At 49.4% G+C, this 25581-nt stretch overlaps 1 protein-coding gene across 5 annotated transcripts in view; it reads right to left on the bottom strand.

Annotated features, from left to right (window-relative positions):
- The window catches only part of SLC29A1 (solute carrier family 29 member 1 (Augustine blood group)), a 1214204-nt gene that overhangs the window by 386011 nt on the left and 802612 nt on the right, over window positions 1-25581 (bottom strand). Inside the window, exon 1 of one of the 5 annotated variants that reach the window (XM_085610192.1) lies at window positions 4708-5319. The exons of 2 other annotated variants lie outside the window; for them this stretch is intronic. The gene's annotated coding sequence lies outside the window, so the exon portion shown is untranslated. Of the gene's footprint in view, window positions 1-4707; window positions 5320-25581 lie in introns of those variants that run through there. 2 more of the 5 variants (XM_085610196.1, XM_085610201.1) reach the window with 2 other exon arrangements.

Below are 25581 nucleotides of genomic sequence, written 5' to 3' on the forward strand. Positions count from 1 at the left end.
TCCTGGCGTACTGGCACACCACACACTCCACCACGGGGTGATCCCCCGCAACCTTACTATTCCCACAGCCGCCCAGGGATGTTATTCCAGAGGACTCCGAGTGGGTGCCACCAAGCCTGGACGTGAAAATGACACAGCAGAAGCGACGGGCACCCAAAGAGAAGGCTTCCCGAGATCGACATGTGAGGATCCCAAACCTGCAAGTAGGGTCACAAGTAGTGATCAAGGACCGCCACCCGGGGTGTCAGGTCTGCACCCCCTTTGAACCAGAGACATGGACAGTTGTGCAGGCTGACAGAACTATGATAACAGCCCGGCGCGGCCGGCACACGGTGGTGAGGAACGTGACCTGCTTTAATGATTTCCCTCCAAGCACCACGATCGCAAGCACCCGGGGGCGGCAGAAAAGAGCCCGGAAGACCAAGAATACCCGCTCTACGAGCAGCGGTGGCCCGTAATCACTGGCTGAGCAGACATCCGTGTGTGGGCGCAATACGTTTTTAGGCCTACAAACACGCCTAGTACCACTTACCACAACACCCACGGACAGATGTGTGCGGGGGAACAGGGATATCACCAGACTCCAAGAGAGGGGTGAAAGGCTGCCCCTCACCTCTTTGACCACACCCACCCACAGACTAACGTGGGCAGGGGAACAGGGATATTACCAGACTCCAAGAGAGGGGTGAAAGGCTGCCCCTCACCTCTTTGACCACACCCACCCACAGACTAACGTGGGCAGGGGAACAGGGATATTACCAGACTCCAAGAGAGGGGTGAAAGGCTGCCCCTCACCTCTTTGACCACACCCACAGACTAACGTGGGCGGGGGAACAGGGATATTACCAGACTCCAAGAGAGGGGTGAAAGGCTGCCCCTCACCTCTTTGACCACACCCACAGACTAACGTGGGCGGGGGAACAGGGATATTACCAGACTCCAAGAGAGGGGTGAAAGGCTGCCCCTCACCTCTTTGACCACACCCACCCACAGACTAACGTGGGCGGGGGAACAGGGATATTACCAGACTCCAAGAGAGGGGTGAAAGGCTGCCCCTCACCTCTTTGACCACACCCACAGACTGACGTGGGCAGGGTAAAAGGGATGTTACCAGACTCCAAGAGAGGGGTGAAAGGCTGCCCCTCACCTATTTGACCACACCCACAGACTGACGTGGGCAGGGTAAAAGGGATGTTACCAGACTCCAAGAGAGGGGTGAAAGGCTGCCCCTCACCTCTTTGACCACACCCACAGACTGATGTGGGCAGGGGAACAGGGATATTACCAGAGTCCAAGAGAGGGGTGAAAGGCTGCCCCTCACCTCTTTGACCACACCCACAGACTGACGTGCGCGGGGGAACGGGGGATCAACCTTCTCTGGCTTTATTAATTTGATCAAATGAGTTCCTATTTTTTTAATTTATAAATCAACTGTTCCCAAACAGCGGGGAAGCCGCAGGTTGAAAGTGGAGGAGAAGGAAGGCCTGTTGCATGAAGTGAAAGGAGGTCAGCTGAAGAAGAAACAAGTCTTCTCAGAAGGGGCTTGCTACCTGAAAGAAATGTAAGCAAGCACAACCGGTCAACCTGCAAGCCTACAGACTGCTTGAGGGCCAGGACTGGCATTAATGGGCACAGCCTTTAAAAGCACTGTAAACATTAAAACAAAACACATTCTGCAACAACCTGCTTACACTCTGTGCAACTTATACTGTATGTAATCCATTTTTTAATGAATTGCTTACTCATCCAAAGTGTTTTTTTGGCAAACGCTTGGACCTGTTAGCACTGTATATACATGTAATTATTTCCCCCGGGCATCAACTGGGATTGAACTCAGTGGCTATCTAGATACACCACAGACCTCTGCAGTATTTGCATTAACCAACAAGGCTATTCTACCAGAAACATGCATTTCCCACAGATACATTGAAGTTGTTTGTCTTTTTCAGTTAAGGTGTGTGCATTACATTTTATATGCATTTTCCTGTAGGTGAAAGGCCGACAAAATGTTGCAGAATGTTTTGTTCTTTTTAGCCTCGCCTGTGACCCCCCCATCTCCACACATACTTTCCACGCCCCATTGTACTCAGGATCGCAATTATAATACTTTTCTTTATACATTTCGACCACGACCACTGACCAAACCTCAATAAAGAGGTGAAAAGGTTCATCTCCTCTTTGTGACCTCTGCCATACGTGAATATCTGACCACCCCCCACACACACACGTGCACGCACGCACGCACGCATGCATGCACGCACACACACACATTGTGGTGACTTCTCGAGTGGTTCCAGCTTCACCACAGTTCTTGATTTCTTGCTCTCAGTTCTCTTTTCAAATCTCTGAAGAAATGTAATCATGGCACAGTTCAGACTAATGTCCGTAGGGTCAAAGATGGCCCGCACCGCCCCCCTGCATGACCTTATACACAGGGGGGCAGATTTATGTTTCCTGGCGCATCCCTGCAAATCAGCAAGGATGGCCAGGAATGATGCGTCACGCAAGTTTACCCTTGCGCCACACATGATGCGCCGCATTTACAATGCGGCGCATCATGGCGCAGGAATAAACAGATGCGTGACGCATCCGATGGCATAAGGTTGGCGCAGACGCTACTCCAGCACTGTTCCAACCTACCCTATCCCTAACATGGTGCATCAAGCCTTACGCCTGCTTCAAGCAGGCGCAGGGTTTTGGCGCATCAGCGTTGGGAAAGTGACTCAGTCAAATCTTATAGATTTGACTGTGTCACTTTTCAGGGGCGTTCCTGCGACGGAACACCCCCCCCTCTGTCGACACGCCCACGTGAAACCTGACGCAGGTTTTACGTGGCGCAGGGCTTTACATCGTGGCGCATCTCCATAGATGCGTCACGATGTAAATATGGCGCAACGTGGCGCAGGGTTTACACCGCCGCTGCATCACAAAAGTGACGCAACGGCGGCGTAAAAGTGGCGCATCTCCAATATAGATCTGCCCCAGGTTTCTTAACTTTCTACTCAAGAGTTCACGGCGGTCTTCCATACCGGCGCCGCACATACATAGGACATGCATGATGTTCTCCGGATCTTGCATACATAACCGGGCCTAGACCTGGTGTCGTTTTGCAGTGTCATCCACCATTCCTGCAGTTAGAGAGTTTGTCTCTATCCTCCAGCCTTGATGCCAGCTGTGCACTGTGTTTGGTAAGCCTTTGGATTCTCCATGGCCAAGATGTCAGTCCCAAGCGTTTGTCAGGCCAAGTGAATTCAAAGCCTGGTTTAGACAGGCGCGTGCAGGGCAGCTCGGCCTAAGTTCCAGTTCTTGCCAGATGTGGTTGCCCAGGGTACCTTCTGGAGCCATCTTGAACATGTGGCAGCAGGACACAAAGGCTGCCTTCCGAGCCGTTGACTGTTCGGAGATACCAGCTTCCAGCCTTATTTGTGCAGGGGAAGTGTTCAGAGGTAGTTGAAAAAGTGGCCTGAATATTTTGAGAACTCTTTTGTCCAGTGTGGCGATTTCCGTGCCCCTGAGCGCCTCACTCCCATATGTCAGGGCGGGAAGGATCTTGGCTTGTGCAACCTGCAGAATGGGTGTGAGTGCGGTCCCATTCAGCCTATTATAAAGTGACCTCAGAACATAGGACAACGCAATGCCCTTCTTAATTTCTTCCACTTCCACACAATAAAGAGGCGAAAGGCTCTCTCTCCTCTCTCTGACCCCAGCCACAGGTGAATACCTGACACCACACACACAATAAAGAGGTGAAAGGCTCTGTCTCCTCTCTGACCTCAGCCTTAGGTGAATACCTGACCCCCCCATACACACACACACACACAATAAAGAGGTGAAAGGCTCTCTCTCCTGTCTGACCACAGCCTTAGGTGAATACCTGACCCCCCCCACACAAACACAATAAAAAGGTGAAAGGCTCTGTCTCCTCTTTGACCCCAGCCGTAGGCGAATACCTGAACTCCCCCCACACACACAATAAAAAGGTGAAAGGCTCTGTCTCCTCTTTGACCTCAGCCATAGGTGAATACCACACCCCATTCCCGCCCCCACACAATCAATGAAGAGGTGAAAGGCGCTCTCTCCTCTGTGACCTCGGTGATAGGTGCATACCTGACCCCCCCCCCCCCACGCACACACACTCAATAAAGAGGTGAAAGGCTCTGTCACCTCTGTGACCCCAGTTGTAGGCGAACACCTGGCCACACCCACAATAAACATGCGAATGTCTCTCTCCTCTATGATCTCAATCATGCAGTTACTCCTCTGTACTACACTCTGCTGCAGCCCTCCTGGGGTAACATGAAGCAGTCAAGCTAGCTCCTCCCTCAGGCTCGGGCTGAGAGAACAAGCATTGGTAAAGCAAAAGTTCTCACCTTCGCGACCTCTTGGTTTTGCTGATGGTTTTAGCCATGTTGCACCGCATCCCCGGTACTGTGCAAGGCTAAAGCCCCCGACGCGGCTGCCCGCAGCATCCTGTAGGCGCGCGCACCCCTAAGCCCCTATGGACTGTGTTGTTTGAACTCTCACACCTACGGTATATGTACAAAAAATACCGTCGCCCCTTGCCTTTTGGCCCAGCCCTCCTGAGGTCTGGCCAGCCCAAGCCCGCCGTAGTAGCCCGGTAAGAGTGACCACAGAACAACACCCACCACCATGAGGACTGACAGCCACAAACACGCGTCTAGGCTGCTATACCGCAAAGCACCTTACCAGCAGCTGGCGCTGACCCCGGGGTCAAACCACTCTTCAGGCGATGGCTGTCGGGCACTGTCCTCCCACACTGCCAGCAGGTGCCACCGGGCCGCACTGACCACAAGGTGCCACTGGGGCCCCTCCTGACACTGTCCACAAGGCGCCACTGGGGCCCCTCCTGACACTGTCCACAAGGCGCCACTGGGGCTCCTCCAGCCACTGTCCACAAGGTGCCTCTGGGGCCACTCCTGCCACTGGGGCCCCTCCTGACACTGTCCACAAGGTGCCTCTGGGGCCACCTGCCCAGGCTGACCGATGCCACCCGGGCACTCTCCGTCCCCACTCAGCAGATGCCAATGCGACACTTCCAGTCCAGGCTGCCCGGCAGATGCCAATGCACACGCTGTCCTATCGAAGCCAGGGTGGCACTCCCTGCCCAGGCTGTCTGTGGCACACACTGTGCTCTGCCCGCACCGCTCTGGCCAAACTCCAGCGCCGGCTCTGCTGACCAGGCTGAAACTTATCAGAACCCGGAGCTGCAATCACTGCTGCTCGGAGCACAGTACAGCACCCCTCCCTCCCCCCTGGCGCCCCGCACAGCCCCTCCCGGGGAGTTCACGCCGCCTGCCCGGGGACAGTGGATTCAGAGCACAAATATTGGGAATCCCCGACCTTTGAACCCTTAGAGTCCCGACTTCACCGGTAAACACGTGCCAATGAGCCTCAGCACACTGCTGTCCCCAGGGCCGGCCTTTAGCAGGGGCGAGCTGGGCCCCGGCCCAGGGCGGGAATACTCTGAGCGGCGCATGGACCTGTGCGCATCAAGGTAATGAGGACAGCGGCACCCCTGGCGTCTTGCGCCAGCCTTGCCCGGGTCCCCGCGGCTCGTTTCTGTCAGATTTGCCAGTAAGTGGTGTTAACCCGTCATTATCAGACCTGGAAAATGTTTTTAACACCTCATTGCCCCGTTCCTTGCCTCCCCCTCTGCCCCCTGCTGATACAGATAAACAAAGCCGTCATCTGCTGAGGCAGCTCAGCTATCGGTGGACTGGGTGAGCTGGGGAGGTCCGGAGACCTCTGGGGTTTAATGGGGCAGTTCCCGCTCAGCCGGCGACTGACAGTGAACTTAAATGCCCCCCCCCCTCTCCCCCTCCCCGCCTCATTTAATTCTATAGCTCGAACAAGGGAGTCACATTTCTCCCCGCCCAGGGACCTCCCCGTGGAATCCTCAATGGAATTTAGGGACCCTCGCAGAATCATCAATGGAATTCAGAGACCCCCAAGGAATCATAGGTGGAATTCAGAGACCCCCACGGAATCATTAATGGAAAACAGAGACCCCCACGGAATCATCAATGGGAAACAGAGACCCCCGCATAATCATCAATGGAATTCAGAGACCCCCACGGAATCACAATGGAAAACAGAGACCCCCGCAGAATCATCAATGGAATTCAGGGACCCCCACGGAATTCAGGGACCCCCGCAGAATCATCAATGGAATTCAGAGACCCCCACGGAATTATCAATGGAAAACAGAGACCCCCCCGCAGAATCATCAATGGAATTCAGGGACCCCACGGAATTCAGGGACCCCCACGGAATCATCAATGAATTTCACGGACCCCCACGGAATCATCAATGGAAAACAGAGACCCCTGCAGAATCACCAATGGAATTCAGGGGCCCCCACGGAATCATCAATGGAATTCAGGGACCCCCACGGAATCATCAATGGAATTCAGGGACCCCCACGGAATCATCAATGGAATTCAGGGACCCCCACGGAATCATCAATGGAATTCAGGGACCCCCACGGAATTATCAATGGAAAACAGAGACCCCCCCGCAGAATCATCAATGGAATTCAGGGACCCCACGGAATTCAGGGACCCCCACGGAATCATCAATGAATTTCACGGACCCCCACGGAATCATCAATGGAAAACAGAGACCCCTGCAGAATCACCAATGGAATTCAGGGGCCCCCACGGAATCATCAATGGAATTCAGGGACCCCCACGGAATCATCAATGGAATTCAGGGACCCCCACGGAATCATCAATGGAATTCAGGGACCCCCACGGAATCATCAATGGAATTCAGGGACCCCCACGGAATTATCAATGGAAAACAGAGACCCCCCCGCAGAATCATCAATGGAATTCAGGGACCCCACGGAATTCAGGGACCCCCACGGAATCATCAATGAATTTCACGGACCCCCACGGAATCATCAATGGAATTCAGGGACCCCCACGGAATCATCAATGGAATTCAGGGACCCCCACGGAATCATCAAGGGAATCCAGGGACCCCCATGGAATATTCAATGGAATTCAGGGACCCTCCCACGGAATCATCAATGGAATTCAGGGACCCCACGGAATTCAGGGACCCCCACGGAATCATCAATGGAAAACAGAGACCTCTGCAGAATCACCAATGGAATTCAGGGAATCCCAAGGAATCATCAATGGAATTCAGGGACCCCCACGGAATCATCAATGGAATTCAGGGACCCCCACGGAATCATCAAGGGAATCCAGGGACCCCCATGGAATATTCAATGGAATTCAGGAACCCTCCCACGGAATCATCAATGGAATTCAGGGACCCCACGGAATTAAGGGACCCCCACGGAATCATCAATGGATTTCAAGGACCCCCACGGAATCATCAATGGAAAACAGACACCCCCACGGAATCATCAATGGAATTCAGGGACCCCCACGGAATCATCAAGGGAATTCAGGGACCCCCATGGAATATTCAATGGAATTCAGGGACCCCACGGAATTAAGGGACCCCCACGGAATCATCAAGGGAATTCAGGGACCCCCATGGAATATTCAATGGAATTCAGGACCCCCTCCCCCCCCCCCCCCCCCCCCACGGAATCATCAATGGAATTCAGGGACCCCCACGGACTCATCAATGGAATTCAGGGACCCCCACGGAATCCTCAATGGAATTCAGGGGCACCCTCTGAGTCATTATTTGAGGCGGCGACCCCCAGCCTAAGCCATTTCTATGGTTTTCTCCTCAAAACAATACACACAGAAACAAGCATACAAATGTGCAAATATTCAAATAATTTATGAAATTCACAATCAAATATAATTTTTTTTTTCACAATGTCAACCTTGCTTCCATATTTCTATATACTTTATTCATTTTACATGATGAATATTAATATTATTTAATTTTGTACACAGTTGCAGACCCCCAGAGTAGGCCTCGCGGCCCCCTGAGGCCCCCCTGAGGCCCACAGACCACAGGTGAAGAAGCGCTGTCCTAGGCCACATTGGGCCACTGTTGGTCCTGGCTTAGAGCCACCAGCAGCAGGCCACTGCTAGTGAAACATGAGCCTCCTTGAATCAGGGCGGGCTTCACCTTCCCGGGTTTCTTCAGAAAGCCAAGGGAGGGGCTGGTGGCCAGTGTCCAACCTGCGTGGGTTACCTTTGACCCACAGCTCGGGCTCTCAGCTGGGTGCCAGGTGATCACCAGCACAGCCAAGACAAGGCAAGGAGATGGACTATGGCTGGCAGAAGCTGGCAGGGGGCAGGGGGTCATAGTCCTAGGCGCGGGTAGTTACAGTGATACGGGGCCCACTCCCTAGACTATGTACCTGCGGGGTCCCCCTGCTGCACAGGCATATCAAGACACCCCTTTTCTGCAGACACTCATCCTTTCCTCTGCAGGACCCCACTAATTCCGTGTCCCACCTCTGCTGCCCCCCTAAAGAATGCCATTGAATGATCAAACCCCCACGCAGCAGCAAACAGCTGCGGCGCCTCGAGGCCCTCACGGGTGATTTGCCATGCTCTACACATTATCGATTGATTGATTGACAGCACAGAAGACAAACCATAGGGAGGAAGTAAGGGCGCCAGCTCTTAGGGACCGCACAGATGTTTCAGGGAAGGCCTAGTTGTCATTCTCCCTTCTGTGTATTCAGGTACGAAGGCAGGCGCCCCTGAACTCAGACCATCTCCCACCGTCACCCCCATCCCATAGCTTAGTGTGAGGCTACAAACCCTACTAGTAGAGGTACCACTTGGGCACACGTCACCACGAGGGCCGTGTGAGCCACTGGTGAAGGTCGCAGAATGATTTTGTCCCCCACTGGGCTCACAGATTTCTAAGTCCGCCAGGGTAAACATCTCCGGCCAAAAAAGTCAGCCAAGTGTAGGACTAAAAGAGTTCACATCTCTTCAAAGGACCTTTGTCACCACATAAACGTGCGACGGCCAGCCAGCATTAGAAGGAATATATCGTTTGGTTTTAGGCAGCCCATCTTTCTCTCTGGTATGGGCACGCGGTCAGGAAACTGTCTGCAGGTATTTCTGTTCAACACAACAGCCCTCGTCCCTCAAGCTGTGTTTGCCATTTCTCATGTACTTGGCACCGTGGGTGTTACAACAGGAGCCGCTTCTCACTTTCTTAGCTAGTCTGATGGTAGATCAACCTGAACCCTTTCAATAAAGGAAGAACCAAGCTGAGGCTGCAATTCCCCCTGAATACGTGTAAATCATGAATGTAGGAAATCCGCCTTTTCTGCGTTGTTACCTCATATTTTTTCGGTTTTTGCTGTGCCCTATAGTTTTGGCTGGCTTTAGAGTTCTGTCCTAACCAGTGGTAAATTGCCTGCACTCCCCCTTTAAAAGTGGCTCAATTGGTATATTCCTAACTGGTATATTTAACTTACCTATAGGTTCCTAGAATATGGTACAAGGTGTACCTAGGGCCTGGAAGTTAAATATCACTAGTGTACTTCAGCCCCTGTTGTGCCACCCACGACAGTGTAAACATGGCTTCACCTCTACCTCTGTAGCCTGGCAGCAGCAGTGTAAAAAATGCAATTCAACCTGTCAAAATAAACCATTTTCACAAGTGAAAACCTCCTTATTAAACATTAAGAAGTCATCCCAATGCAGGTTTTGTTGTCCACAAGGCAGTGTGAGTGGTAATGTGTAGAAATGTAATATTAACATTTCCTTACAGGGACGTGCGCCCAGTTCAATTCAATTATGACGTTGGATTTTTTAATAAATATTAAGGAAAGTTAACATTTAGAAAGTTTGCTTTCTCCTCCCTGGAGTTTTTGGAGGCTCATTTGCGTTTGCACTCAAACTTCTCTAAGCCTGGCATTAGCTTTTGAACAGGTGTGAAACAGGTGTGAAATGCCCCCCAGGAGCAAAAGTAGGCCGACCTGAATGGGCAGAGATGACTCCACTGAACCCCATAGAATATGCAGAATATTTCTTACAATCAGGATGATTATAAGTTCATAAATCTAGTGTGTGCCTTCATCAGTAACATAAACACATACAAGCCCTTACGGAGGCACCACTGAAATACATATTCAGTAACTAGCAATCCTCAATAAAGCGTCAGTGAATAAATAAAATAACTTTAACACAAAGAACTCGGATGGAAAAAGGATTCATAGAAAAAATATTTAATAAAAATATATTTAAATATTTCAGTTCATCTTACTAAATTAATGCAAATATACAGCTTTCCAACTTAATACCCTAACCTATAATCCTGACATTCATAGAGTAGCAGTTCAATCCACTCCCATACTGTGACCTCACAACCTTTCCTCAGCTTGTGGTGTCGGCTCAAGTCATCGCAGCGGCTTGTGCACTGAAACCTCTTTCTCGTTGGGCATGGAAGATGCATTTTCGAGGATTGATACTGAAAACATCTCAGCTTCATTGAGGTAATCAGTTTCTGCTGTTGTGTGGGGCAATGTTCTATGGTAGTAGTTAACACAGGTAAGAGTCGTTGTTGCCCCCCCCCCCCCTTCTGTTTCTGGGTTGTATAACAGAAAAATGCAGACAAACAGACTGTGATACAAAATATTGATGACACAAATAACGACTTCACATACTTTGTGTGTGTACTAAACAATTATTGCCCACAACAATAAAGAAGACCATATTATCACCTTAAAAATGTAAGTATATCAAATTTTAAATATTGAACATTATATTAGCTTCTAAATCTTACTTTCAAAATATACATATAAAATGTTTAAAAACAGGGAAAATATTTATAACTTTCATGAAATCAAAATATATACTTTCAACTAAATGAATTCAATAACAAACATAATATTTAAATAAACATAAATACTATAACAATGCAAACAATAATGAACGATAATTACGGCACTAGAGATTAAATATTGTAAATAAATACAATTAAAAAAGAAAGAATATAATATTACTCCATAAATATATAATAACAAGATACTTAAATGAAAATTAAATCACAAGAAATATTTGTTAGACATTTTCTTTGAAAGAATCCCATAAAAAGTTAGAGTTGGAGGGGTGAAATTCACTCCTTCCACTCTAGCAGGAGCAACAGTAGGGCAAGTGATAGACCTTGGAGGGGTCAGATTTACTATTCTCACTACAATGGAAGTGATAGTAGGGAAAGTGTTGGACTTTGGAGAGATCTGATTTACAATTACCACTCCAGCACAAGCAACCGTAGGGAAAGTGTGGGAATTTGGAGGGTCAGATTTATTATTTCCACCGCATAAGCAACAGTAGGGAAGGTTTTGGACATTGAAAAGCTCTGATTTACTATTACCACACCTAAATGAAAAAAATATATAGATACAATAAAAGCATAAGATTTATTTAAACAAATATATAAAAATTAGGTATAATATTTTTTACATCAAATATTTCATATAAATGCCAAGTACTGAAAGTAGTAAATTAACAGTTAAAATTATAAATAATATATTAAAAATTGCCAATTAAAACATAAAAAAATAGATTTAAAAATTGTCCCACTTTATTACCTTAAAAATCCAAAACCCACAAAAGCAAATTAGAATACTAGAATTTTTTTTAATAATAAACCATAATTAAAAAAATTATAATGGAATAAAAATTACTATTACATAAAAAAGTATTACAAATAATTGTATGGAAATTGTTAAAACAATTAAATAATTTGCCACACATTTTGTCTAGTTAATGAATTAACAATTAAAAAATGAATTCACATTTTTTAAATTATTAATTAAATCATTTAAAATGAGATTGTTACATTATTAATAATAAAATTCACGAATAAAAAGTTATAAACTATTTATAGTCAATTAAAAAATAAATATTAAAAAGTCTCAATTTATTTCCTTTCAAATCTAATAACCCGCTAATAAATAAATACATTCAAATTATATAATATTAACTAATAAAAAAATGTAATTGAAAAAAAAAATTAGTTATACTTAAAATTAAAATAATGCAAACTTATACCACAAAAACGAATAAAAACATCAAAATAATAATAAAAAAGATACGCTATACATCTAAAATAAAAATAACAATTAAAATGCATAGTTTTGGAACCAATATTGAGCGTTATCATGATGTCGGATTGACTGTTGCGGAAAGGAACCTCCTGACCTTAGGTCGGTGGTTCCGACCACACTATTGCGGTGGCAGACATCCATTGCACAATGGAAGATTGTGTGGCGGGAGGAAAAGGCACGATGCCTGTCACACGGTGCAGGGATGTTTAGGGGCACCATCGGTGCCCCCCATGCCCAAATGCGGAGGGCCAGGGGGAAAGAGGGCCATGCTAGGGACCTTCAATGTAATTTCCGACAGACTTTCCATGTCGGAAAGGCTGACATGGAATGGTTGTTGGAAACCGACATCATAAACCTGACGGCAGAGCCGCCTTCATTAAGGGATTATGCAGACTTTCCAATGGACCGACGGGATCCTTGCGCCTGTTGGAACCACGTCAGAATCCCCCTGAAGGTTTAAACTCCGACCTCCGTCATCCTAATACAGCAGCAGAAGGCTGTAAAGGCAGACTCCAGAATAGACATTCTGATTGAATCCCAGGATCCCTTATTCCCAAGGTGATGATACATGCATGCACAGACACACGTTTACATAAATGACACACGCATGCATGTATGAAGGCTGAGCAGTTCACCTCCGGATATACATGCACACACAGACACATGTTTACATAAATAAGACACGCACGCATGTGTGAAGGCCGAGCAGTGCACCTTCGGATATACATGCGCACACACAGACAAACGTTTACATAAATGACACACGCACGCATGTATGAAGGCCAAGCAGTGCACCTCCCGATATACATACACACACACAGACACACGTTTACATACATGACATACGCTTGCATGTATGAAGGCCGAGCAGAGAAGCCCCAGATATACATTCACACACAGACACACGTTTACATAAATGACACACGCATGCATGTATGAAGGCCAAGCAGTGCACCTCCGGATATACAAGCACACACAGAAACACGTTTACATAAATGACACACGCACGCATGTATGAAGGTTGAGCAGTGCACCTCCGGATATACACGCACAGACACACGTTTACATAAATGACACCCGCACGCATGTATGAAGGCCGAGCAGTGCACCTCTGGATATAAATGCACACACAGACACACGTTTACATAAATGACATATGCACGCATGTATGAAGGCCGAGCAGTGCACCTCCGAATATACATGCACACACTGACACACGTTTACATAAATGACACACGCATGCATGTATGAAGGCCGAGCAGGGCACCTCCGGATATACATGCACACACAGACACACGTTTACATAAATGACACACACACACATGTATGAAGGCCGAGCAGTGCACCTCCGGATTTTCATGCACACTCAGACACACGTTTACATAAATGACACACACATGCATGTATGAAGGCTGAGCAGTGCACCTGCAGATATACATGCACACACAGACGCACGTTTACATAAATGGCACACGCATGCATGTACGAAGGCCAAGCAGTGCACCTCCGGATATACATGCACACACAGAGGCACATTTACATAAGTGACACATGAATGCATGTATGAAGGCTGAGCAGTGCACCTCCGGATATACATGCACACACAGACACACGTTTACATAAATGACACATGCACGCATGTATGAAGGCCCCAGGTGATAATTAGCATTAATGATCGTACAGAGTAATGAGCATCAGTGTCCCTGTAGACCCAGGCAGAAATGATGAATAGTGTCACTGTGGACTCAGGCAGTAATAAGAATTAGTGTCCGTCTGTCCCCGGGCAGTAATGAGCATCAGTGTCTGTGTGGCCCCGGGCAGTAATGAGCATCAGTGTCCCTGTAGACCCAGGCAGAAATGAGGAATAGTGTCTGTGTGGCCCTGGGCAGTAATAAGAATTAGTGTCCGTCTGTCCCCGGGCAGTAATGAGCATCAGTGTCCGTCTGTCCCCGGGCAGTAATGAGCATCAGTGTCCGTCTGTCCCCGGGCAGTAATGAGCATCAGTGTCTGTGTGGCCCTGGGCAGTAATGAGCATCAGTGTCCGTCTGTCCCCGGGCAGCAATGAGCATCAGTGTCTGTGTGGCCCTGGGCAGTGATGAGCATCAGTGTCCGTCTGTCCCCGGGCAGTGATGAGCATCAGTGTCTGTCTGTCCCCGGGCAGTGATGAGCATCAGTGTCTGTGTGGCCCTGGGCAGTGATGAGCATCAGTGTCTGTCTGTCCCCGGGCAGTGATGAGCATCAGTGTCTGTGTGGCCCTGGGCAGTGATGAGCATCAGTGTCTGTGTGGCCCTGGGCAGTGATGAGCATCAGTGTCCGTCTGTCCCCGGGCAGTGATGAGCATCAGTGTCTGTGTGGCCCTGGGCAGTGATGAGCATCAGTGTCCGTCTGTCCCCGGGCAGTGATGAGAATCAGTGTCTGTCTGTCCCCGGGCAGTGATGAGCATCAGTGTCTGTGTGGCCCTGGGCAGTGATGAGCATCAGTGTCCGTCTGTCCCCGGGCAGTGATGAGCATCAGTGTCTGTCTGTCCCCGGGCAGTGATGAGCATCAGTGTCTGTGTGGCCCTGGGCAGTGATGAGCATCAGTGTCTGTGTGGCCCTGGGCAGTGATGAGCATCAGTGTCCGTCTGTCCCCGGGCAGTGATGAGCATCAGTGTCTGTCTGTCCCCGGGCAGTGATGAGCATCAGTGTCTGTGTGGCCCTGGGCAGTGATGAGCATCAGTGTCTGTCTGTCCCCGGGCAGTGATGAGCATCAGTGTCTGTGTGGCCCTGGGCAGTGATGAGCATCAGTGTCTGTGTGGCCCTGGGCAGTGATGAGCATCAGTGTCCGTCTGTCCCCGGGCAGTGATGAGCATCAGTGTCTGTGTGGCCCTGGGCAGTGAGGAGCATCAGTGTCTGTCTGTCCCCGGGCAGTGATGAGCATCAGTGTCTGTGTGGCCCTGGGCAGTGATGAGCATCAGTGTCTGTCTGTCCCCGGGCAGCGATGAGCATCAGTGTCTGTGTGGCCCCGGGCAGTGATGAGCATCAGTGTCTGTGTGGCCCTGGGCAGTGATGAGCATCAGTGTCTGTGTGGCCCTGGGCAGTGATGAGCATCAGTGTCCGTCTGTCCCCGGGCAGTGATGAGCATCAGTGTCTGTCTGTCCCCGGGCAGTGATGAGCATCAGTGTCTGTGTGGCCCTGGGCAGTGATGAGCATCAGTGTCTGTCTGTCCCCGGGCAGTGATGAGCATCAGTGTCTGTCTGTCCCCGGGCAGTGATGAGCATCAGTGTCTGTCTGTCCCCGGGCAGTGATGAGCATCAGTGTCTGTGTGGCCCTGGGCAGTGATGAGCATCAGTGTCCGTCTGTCCCCGGGCAGTGATGAGCATCAGTGTCTGTCTGTCCCCGGGCAGTGATGAGCATCAGTGTCTGTGTGGCCCTGGGCAGTGATGAGCATCAGTGTCTGTGTGGCCCTGGGCAGTGATGAGCATCAGTGTCTGTGTGGCCCTGGGCAGTGATGAGCATCAGTGTCTGTGTGGCCCCGGGCAGTGATGAGCATCAGTGTCGGTCTGTCCCCGGGCAGTGATGAGCATCAGTGTCTGTGTGGCCCTGGGCAGTGATGAGCATCAGTGTCCGTCTGTCCCCGGGCAGTGATGAGCATCAGTGTCTGTGTGGCCCTGGGCAGTAATGAGCATCAGTGTCTGTGTGGCCCTGGGCAGTGATGAGCATCAGTGTCTGTCTGTCCCCGGGCAGTGATGAGCATCAGTGTCTGTGTGGCCCTGGGCAGTAATGAGCATCAGTGTCTGTGTGGCCCTGGGCAGTGATGAGCATCAGTGTCCGTCTGTCCCCGGGCAGTGATGAGCATCAGTGTCCGTCTGTCCCCGGGCAGTGATGAGCATCAGTGTCTGTGTGGCCCTGGGCAGTAATGAGCATCAGTGTCTGTGTGGCCCTGGGCAGTGATGAGCATCAGTGTCTGTGTGGCCCTGGGCAGTGATGAGCATCAGTGTCCGTCTGTCCCCGGGCAGCGATGAGCATCAGTGTCTGTGTGGCCCTGGGCAGTGATGAGCATCAGTGTCTGTGTGGCCCTGGGCAGTGATGAGCATCAGTGTCTGTGTGGCCCTGGGCAGCGATGAGCATCAGTGTCTGTCTGTCCCCGGGCAGTGATGAGCATCAGTGTCCGTCTGTCCCCGGGCAGTGATGAGCATCAGTGTCTGTGTGGCCCTGGGCAGTAATGAGCATCAGTGTCTGTGTGGCCCTGGGCAGTGATGAGCATCAGTGTCTGTGTGGCCCTGGGCAGTGATGAGCATCAGTGTCCGTCTGTCCCCGGGCAGCGATGAGCATCAGTGTCTGTGTGGCCCTGGGCAGTGATGAGCATCAGTGTCTGTGTGGCCCTGGGCAGTGATGAGCATCAGTGTCTGTGTGGCCCTGGGCAGTGATGAGCATCAGTGTCGGTCTGTCCCCGGGCAGTAATGAGCATCAGTGTCCGTCTGCCCCCGGGCAGTGATGAGCATCAGTGTCTGTGTGGCCCTGGGCAGTGATGAGCATCAGTGTCCGTCTGTCCCCGGGCAGTGATGAGCATCAGTGTCTGTGTGGCCCTGGGCAGTAATGAGCATCAGTGTCTGTGTGGCCCTGGGCAGTGATGAGCATCAGTGTCTGTGTGGCCCTGGGCAGTGATGAGCATCAGTGTCCGTCTGTCCCCGGGCAGCGATGAGCATCAGTGTCTGTGTGGCCCTGGGCAGTGATGAGCATCAGTGTCTGTGTGGCCCTGGGCAGTGATGAGCATCAGTGTCTGTGTGGCCCTGGGCAGTGATGAGCATCAGTGTCTGTGTGGCCCTGGGCAGTGATGAGCATCAGTGTCTGTGTGGCCCTGGGCAGTGATGAGCATCAGTGTCCGTCTGTCCCCGGGCAGTAATGAGCATCAGTGTCCGTCTGCCCCCGGGCAGTAATGAGCATCAGTGTCCGTCTGCCCCCGGGCAGTAATGATCAGTGCCCCTGTGTAGCAAGGAGCTTGCTGTGCTGCTTGCTGTATTTGTTTGCTCCTCGGAAGCTTTGCTAACCTCAGGATGGGGGGCACAGTCTTTGAGGCAGGGTCGGGGGTGGGGGAGAGGAGGTTGGCCACGTTCTAGTTTGAGGAGCCAAAAGTTACTCTTATGCTGAGACGGACGAACAAAGATTTCGAAGCGTAAAGCAAAGGACAATAACAAGACTGACCAACCAATGGATGGTCAGTGGTGTCAACACAGAAGGTGGTATCACGCCACACACTTCTGGAATATTCATACTCAAGAAGGAACAAGCATTGGCACAGCCAATAGGTCTCGCCTTTGGGACCTTATAAGTGTTTAGCCATGCAACAGTTGCATAACTAAATACTTATAAGGTCCCAAAAGCGAGACCTATTGGCTATGCCAAGAGAAAGTGATCACGATCGCGATCAAACATCAAAGCGGCCGTGCGGCAGCGAAAGTGAAAGTAAGCTCGGTCAAGAGCGGCGCGCGCGCCCGCGCACATGCACTGTAGGTCTAGGCTGGGCTGGTAGCACTTTTTGGAGCCCTCACAAAATGTCTCGCCAGGCCAGCGCATGCGCTGGGTCAGGCGAGACCTAAAAATGACAACTGTGGGGAAAAAGGCAGATCGCCTCTAATCAATACAGCAATGGCAAAGACAGTGCCACAGGGCATGGCCCATGCTTGCCTGGGGGGGGGGGGTTGCCTTTCAGCATGACCCTGTGAGATGTCTGGAGCTATCTAGCCTTCCAGCTGTGTTGGGAAAGGTTTACCTGGTCTGATCTTCTTGTCAGAGTGTGTTGTTTCCTCAGTGGTGAATGCCATCAGGTGCCTCGTTAGTACATGGAGCAGCAGCTCACCAGCACACCAACGCCTCGGTGCAGGAGCCGGGATCAGAGACGCTTCAAGGCATGGGCAAAGTGGGCAATAGCACAGGGGCCCCATCATTTAAGGGCCCCTCCTTGTAAAGTGATCATTCTCCATTTCCATCACTGTCTCACTTTATGTATTTCTCTGCCAGGACTTCTCTATTCCTGCATATACCTCTGACCCTCTCTCTATCCAGTGCCTTTATTAAGGATTTTTATTCCCTGGGCCCGACATCATTCAGCTGTTTTTGTGTGAAGTGTAATATTATTTATTGGCATCACTCTGGGTTGATCTATCAGAAAATAGGCAATGCAGTTTAAACTTGTTCCCAACAGAAGACCCCAAACTATGTCTTACTCGAGCCCACAAAAACCCTTAAGATGACTCTGGCGGATGTTGATGCTGGCCGTGGGGTGCAAAGAGAAGATGGGTCCGGGAATACCTTAGGCCCCTTGCAAAACTATATAAACAATGGGCCCCCGGTAGGGAACTTCCAGCCTGTCTAAGTAGGATCAAAAACCCCAAAATATTATTTTAGAATGTAACACAGTGGGACATCTCAAAGTGCCCCAAGAGGTATGACATGGCAGATAAGTAACCAGAACACTAAAATGCCCCTCAATTTGAACTAAACCTCTGATGGCACCAAGCACGCCATCCATCCCTTTACTCTGCCATCCATCCATCCATCCATCCATCCATCCATCCATCCATCCATCCATCCATCCATCCATCCATCCATCCATTCATTTATCCATCTATCCATCTATCCATTCATTCATCTATCAATCTACTCTGCCATTCATGTATGCATTCACCTATGCATCCACCTATGAATCCACTGATCCATCCACTCTGCCATCCATCCATCCATCCTGACATTCATCCACACACCCATCCATCCCTATACTCTACCATCCATGCATCCATCCATCCATATACTACACCATCAATCCATCCATCTATCCATCCATCCCTATACTCTACCATCCATCCATCCCTATCCTCTACCATCAACCCATCCATCCATCCCTATACTCTACCATCCATCCATCCATCCCTTTTTTTCTACCATCTATCCATCCCTATACTCTACCATCCATTCTTCCCTATACTCATCCATCCATCCATCCATCCATCCATCAATCCATCCATCCATCCATCCATCCATCCACCCCTATACTCATCCATCCATCCATCCATCCAGCTACCCATTCATCCACCCACCCATCAATCCCTATACTCTACCATCCATGCATCCATCCATCCATATACTACACCATCCATCCATCCATCTATCCATCCATTCCTCTATTCTACCATCCATCCATCCATCCCTATACTGTACCATCCATCCCTGAACTCTACCATCCATCCATCCATCTCTATATTCTACCATCCATCCATCCACTCAGCCATCCTCCTATGCATCCACCGATCCATGCACTCTGCCACCCATCCACTTATTCTGCCATCCACCCAACCATCCATCATACATTCATCAAGTCTGCCATCCACCCATCAATTTGTCCATTGACTTTGCCATTCAGTCACTCATCTTTTTACCCCCTCATCCATTGATCCCTTAAGTCTACCATTCTTTTACCTATCCATCCCTTTACTCTGCCATCCTTTCACCTGTCCATCCACCTATCCATTCACTCATCCTTCCTCCCACTCATCCATACATCCTTTCTCTATTCAATTTACCCACCTTTCATTCTTCCTTGCTCCTGCTTACTCTTCCATGGACTCTGTATTCCTTAATAATGGTATTTATCAGCTTTTGTTTGCTGAGTTGCACCACGCCGTACTCCACACCCCCGCTGAAGCTGGTAAAGCGTGGGGGTTCACCGCGCCCTACTCCACCCTCCGCTGAAGCTGGTAAGGCGTGGGGGTTCACCACACCCTACTCCACCCCCCGCTGAAGCTGGTAAAGCGTGGGGGTTCACCACGCCCTACTCCATCCCCCGCTGAAGCTGGTAAAGCGTGGGGGTTCACCACGTCCTACTCCACCCCCCGCTGAAGCTGGTAAGGCGTGGGGGTTCACCACGCCCTACTCCACCCACCCGCTGAAGCTGGTAAAGCGTGGGGGTTCACCACGCCCTACTCCACCCCCCGCTGAAGCTGGTAAAGCGTGGGGGTTCACCACCCGCTGAAGCTGGTAAAGCGTGGGGGTTCACCACGCCCTACTCCACCCCCGCTGAAGCTGGTAAAGCGTGGGGGTTCACCACCCGCTGAAGCTGGTAAAGCATGGGGGTTCACCACGCCCTACTCCACCCACCCGCTGAAGCTGGTAAAGCGTGGTGGTTCACCACGCCCTACTCCACCCCCCGCTGAAGCTGGTAAAGCGTGGGGGTTCACCACGCCCTACTCCACCCCCCGCTGAAGCTGGTAAAGCGTGGGGGTTCACTGCGCCCTACTCCACCCCCGCTGAAGCTGGTAAAGCGTGGGGGTTCACTGCGCCCTACTCCACACCCCCGCTGATGCTGGTAAAGTGTGGGGGTTCACCACGCCCTACTCCACCCCCTGCTGAAGCTGGTAAAGCATGGGGGTTCACCACGCCCTACTCCACCCCCGCTGAAGCTGGTAAAGCGTGGGGGTTCACCACGCCCTACTCCACCCCCCGCTGAAGCTGGTAAAGCGTGGGGGTTCACCGCGCCCTACTCCACCCCCGCTGAAGCTGGTAAAGCGTGGGGGTTCACCGCGCCCTACTCCACACCCCCTGCTGAAGCTGGTAAAGCATGGGGGTTCACCATGCCCTACTCCACCCCCGCTGAAGCTGGTAAAGCGTGGGGGTTCACCACACCCTACTGACTGAGAATAGACAGAAGTGTTTACCATCCGGAAAAAAAAAGAACTGACAGTAATCCGCACTTCAGTGCAACAAGCATGGCAGCCCTTCAACTCTGAGCTCAGGTTTTTGTTCAAGAAGAATAAAAGACTGAGCGCCCGATTCCCAAAGGTAACCGTAGACCTGAAGTCTGACTACCTTTAGACCTAAAGTCTAAGGGCCTCATTTACAATGAATTGGCACAGGGCAGCACGCCAAATCTTTTGCTGCGCTGCCCTGCACCAATTTAAAAGGGCAGGAAGGCACCATCTATACAGGATACGGTGCATTCCAGTCCTTTCCCCATGCACTGGAGCACAATTTGCAGTCTAGCGCCAGCGCAGGCACCCTTGCACCATGGTGCAAAGAGGTCTGCGTTGTTGGCAGGATTGTTTGTGTCCAGGAAGGGGCTCCTTCTTGCATAAAAACAATCCTGAGAGGCATGTTCCTCGCTCTATCATAGAAAGAGGAAAAAACAAGGAGTAATGACATTTCTCTTTGTTGCGCCTGCTCTGGGGGGGGCGTACGTTTATGGCGCTGACCCAGGTTTACGTGACTTTGTAAATCTGGGGCAGCGTCAAAATCCATGGGTGTTGAATGTGAACACCCCCGCAACGCCCATGGAGGTCCTCCTGGACGTAGAGTAAGGCAACGCAGCGCTTTGCGCTACCTTGCCTTACTCCATATCCACGAGGCCATGCAGAGCCACGCAGGGCGGCTTTGTGCCTCCTCATAGATATGATTGAGAGGCCTGCACCACCAGAGCATCAAAAAAAGGGATGCTGCGGCGGCGCAGGCCTCTTGTTAGTAAGCCCTAAGTTTAGCCCGGAAGTCTAAATTCCAGTCTAAGTACCATAGGTACCCCCACCTATGGTACCTCCTGCATTTGCATGCATGACGTGGCAGGTACCGCGCAGTGCCTGCCACATTGTGCATGCAAACGCACAAATGCCTTTTTTGCATTACGGCGGATGCTGCTGACAGCACCACCCGCCACAATGCAAAAAATGCAGGATGTGCCTGCCAGTGTGGCGAGAGCATCTAATTGTGTATGCGGGACAACCGCACACATGGCGGGCGGACCCATTTCACGATGCGATGTCTGCCCACCATCGAAATAGACCCCATAGTTTTGACCTGAAGTTTAAGTTTAGACCTGAAGTTTAACTTTACACCTAAAAACTAAGTTTTGATCTGAAGTTTAAGTTTTGACCTGAAGTTTAAGTTTAGACCTGAAGTTTAACTTTACACCTAAAAACTAAGTTTAGACCTGAAGTTTAACTTTACACCTAAAAACTAAGTTTTGATCTGAAGTTTAAGTTTTGCCCTGAAGTTTAAGTTTAGACCTGAAGTTTAACTTTACACCTAAAAACTAAGTTTAGAGCTGAAGTTTAACTTTACACCTAAAAACTAAGTTTAGACCTGAAGTTTAAGTTTTGCCCTGAAGTTTAAGTTTAGACCTAAAAACTAAGTTTAGACCTGAAGTTTAAGTTTAGACCTGAAGTTTAACTTTACACCTAAAAACTAAGTTTAGATCTGAAGTTTAAGTTTGGACCTGAAGATTAACTTTACACCTAAAAACTAAGGTTTGATCAGAAGTTTAAGTTTTGACCTGAAGTTTAAGTTTAGACCTGAAGTTTAACTTTACACCTAAAAACTAAGTTTTGATCTGAAGTTTAAGTTTTGACCTGAAGTTTAAGTTTAGACCTGAAGTCTAACTTTACATCTAACAACTAAGTTTAGACCTGAAGTCTAACTTTACACCTAAAGACTAAGTTTAGACCTGAAGTTTAAGTTTAGACCTGAAGTTTAACTTTGCACCTAAAACCTAAGTTTAGATCTGAAGTTTAAGTTTAGACCTGAAGTTTAACTTTACACCTAAAAACTAAGGTTTGATCTGAAGTTTAAGTTTGGACCTGAAGTTTAAGTTTAGACCTGAAGTTTAAGTTTAGGCCTGATGTCTAACTTTACACATAAAAACTAAGGGGCTTATTTACAAGCCCTTGCGTCGCTGGTGCATCATTTTTTGTGAGGCACCCGTGGCACAAACTGCTGGCCCATATTTACAAGGACATGTAAATCCACCGTGCGTGGCTTTTCGTGTCCTTTTAAATATGGCCCCTTTACACGCAACACTTTGCCTATATAGCAGCGGACGGCAGTCTTGCAATGATAGTGGACATAGTTTATCGCTGTTTTAAAGTCGAAACTTGCCGGCTTCATTCAGAAGCACCGTGTTGGCCATCTTAGAATTATAAACAGTGGCACGCAAAGGGCAACACCATTCCAAGCCCAGTTTAGAAGCAGTGGCTGTGTGGGGTGTATCAGTAAATGAGCAGCAAGCGAGGCACCTGGTAACGAGTAGTAGGAGCTGCTGGGCTCTCTACAAACATAATAATAAAATTCAAAAGAGAAGGAAAGACATGAACGGGCTATACAAAGAGAAAACGAAAAAGTAACATATTGTCCCAACAGGCTTGGCCCTGAAGCACACTGATTGTCAGGCAGAGGTGAACATGTGATCAAACAAAGCGCTGTCCCTCGCAGGGCAGTACAGCCAATGGTGGAGTAGGCTGAGCCACTGCCCCATGCTGTCATGGATGGAAACAGAATCAGACTGACACTCTAACCGACCAATGGCAGAAGAGGGCTGATCCAAGTCTCTCTGTGTATGCATTTATATATGGATGCTTCTTGATTTGATTTTGTTTGTGACCCTGACAAACAACGAAACCTTTTAGATCCTCGTGAGAGCGTCAAGCAAGGATCAGCGCGGTGCACATCTCCTACCTTCCGGGTTTGTTAAAAGCGATAACAGGCCCCAACACCCTACTTATTAATGGAATTAGTGAGATCTCATGGAACATAACACCCGTCTATTGACTTTATGACAAAGCAGCCATTACTGTTTCATTTTAATGGGCAAGATATCTATAGACTGTTCGAGTATCTTCCAAACACAGGGCAGGACACATGAGGCTGCAGTGGTGGCTCTGAAAAGACACTTTGACCCCCAAATGAATCTGTATTCTGAGAGATTCGAATTAAGACAGGCAGAACTGGGCAAAGTGGAATGAATGGACAGATTTTATGCTAGAATGATGGAGCTAGACTGCACCCTGCTGGAATGGGGGTCCAGGTAGAGACGTTTGGGCCCAAAGCATACGGGGCTGTCGCTCGGTGTTATGATGGCTCATCCTAAGGAAACCAGAGCTGACGCTGGACGCCATGTTGGTGCTGACCTAGTCACATGACCTTTCAAACAACAAGGCAGAAGAAATTAACTCCGCCCTGGCTCATGTGAACACAAAGACAGCCTCGGAGATGAGCCCCTGGATCTGATCAAGTGAATGCTACAAAAGGTGACACCAACTTGGCTGGGAGACAAGCAACTGCAGCATGCACCCACATCTGATGGCAAAGTGCCCTCCACAAGGGTTCCAAGAATGGTTCATCTTTCATCAAAAAGAGGCAGTGAGAAGAGGCATGGGATTTCCCAGCTTCTCAAATGTACACAATAAATCAAATATAGGGAGGACACATCGGTCACAAATGTATAATCTCTCCAAACCACAAATCTCGTCAGGAAATCCCTGAGTAGTTTGATTAAAACTTTCACCCACTTGGAATGCCCATGGCATGCTTCACCATTTAGTTCTTGTGCAGAGATCTAATGTCTCTGCACGAGCTCTACCTTGCCAAGCAAGAGAGGTCTTTCATGTAGTTGAGTGGGATCCTAGCACAGGCAAAAGTGTCTAAGGTGGCCCTATACCCTTATTATTTACGGGTACCTTGGCAAAGCTATAAACAAAATAGGGCTGCTTCATGAGAAGCATTGCTAACTCTCGCATCCTTCGGTCGACATGTTTCAGCCACCTTTGCTCTCCACTATTTTATGCTTGTTTCCGGTCCAGGGAAGACCTGGCTTGGCAGTTCAGGCTGGACTGTTCCCATAAGGCACAGGGTCAGACTGATTTGCATATGGCCATGTCTGAACTGGGGTGGTGGAGTGAGCTAAAGAATGATGATGGATTAAACCCATATCAGTTGACTGGGGGTGAGTGCTTGCAATGTTCAACGCTCCGTCCATCATCCCCTTTGGTATCGCTTTGTTCGCCCTAAGTTGGCAGGGTATGCCCAGACGTGGGTCCCTTGCTCACTTTGCCACTGGATTCAAGCAAGCCTGGCTGAAGACGGCTGAAATGCCAGAAACCGGTCCTAGGATGCTTGTTTCCGGTCCATGGAAGACATGGCTTGGCAGTTCGAGCTGGACTGTTCCCATGAGGCACAGGGTCAGATTAATTTGCATATGGCCATGTCTGAACTGGGGTCGCGGAGTGAGCTAAAGAATGATGATGGATTAAACCCAGGTCAGTTGACTGGGGGTGAGTGCTTGCAGTGTTCAACCCTCCGTCCATCATCCCCTTTGGTTTTGCTTTCATCAGGACCTCACACAGATGCCTTGTTAGCTCCTTATTAGCAAACCTTCTTGGTTAGGTCTCCTTCTACAATGTGTGGTTTTCATATCACACTCTTTGTCGGGCATACCTACATATACAAACCCTCCTTAGTCTCGTCTCCGTAGGGTATTTGGATAATCAGCTCTTTTTTTGCCTTATATTCCAAGGGTCCCCCTTGCTATTCACATGTATTTTTGCATAAAATGCAAGAGGATAGGCAGAGAGTGAAAGAGGGGAGAGTTGAGAAGGGTAGAGAGAGATACAAATACAGAAAGAAATATGTACCTATAGAACAGGACCTACAAAGGGAAGGCAGTGAGAGAAAGAAAGAGAGAAAAGAAGAGAGAAAAAGAGTAGAATACAGGGGAAAAGGGCGGAGCTAGTATAGAGAGAGGGGGAAATA

The sequence above is a fragment of the Triturus cristatus genome, chromosome 6 (assembly GCF_964204655.1).
Source record: "Triturus cristatus chromosome 6, aTriCri1.1, whole genome shotgun sequence".
In the NCBI taxonomy this organism is placed as follows: domain Eukaryota; kingdom Metazoa; phylum Chordata; class Amphibia; order Caudata; family Salamandridae; genus Triturus; species Triturus cristatus.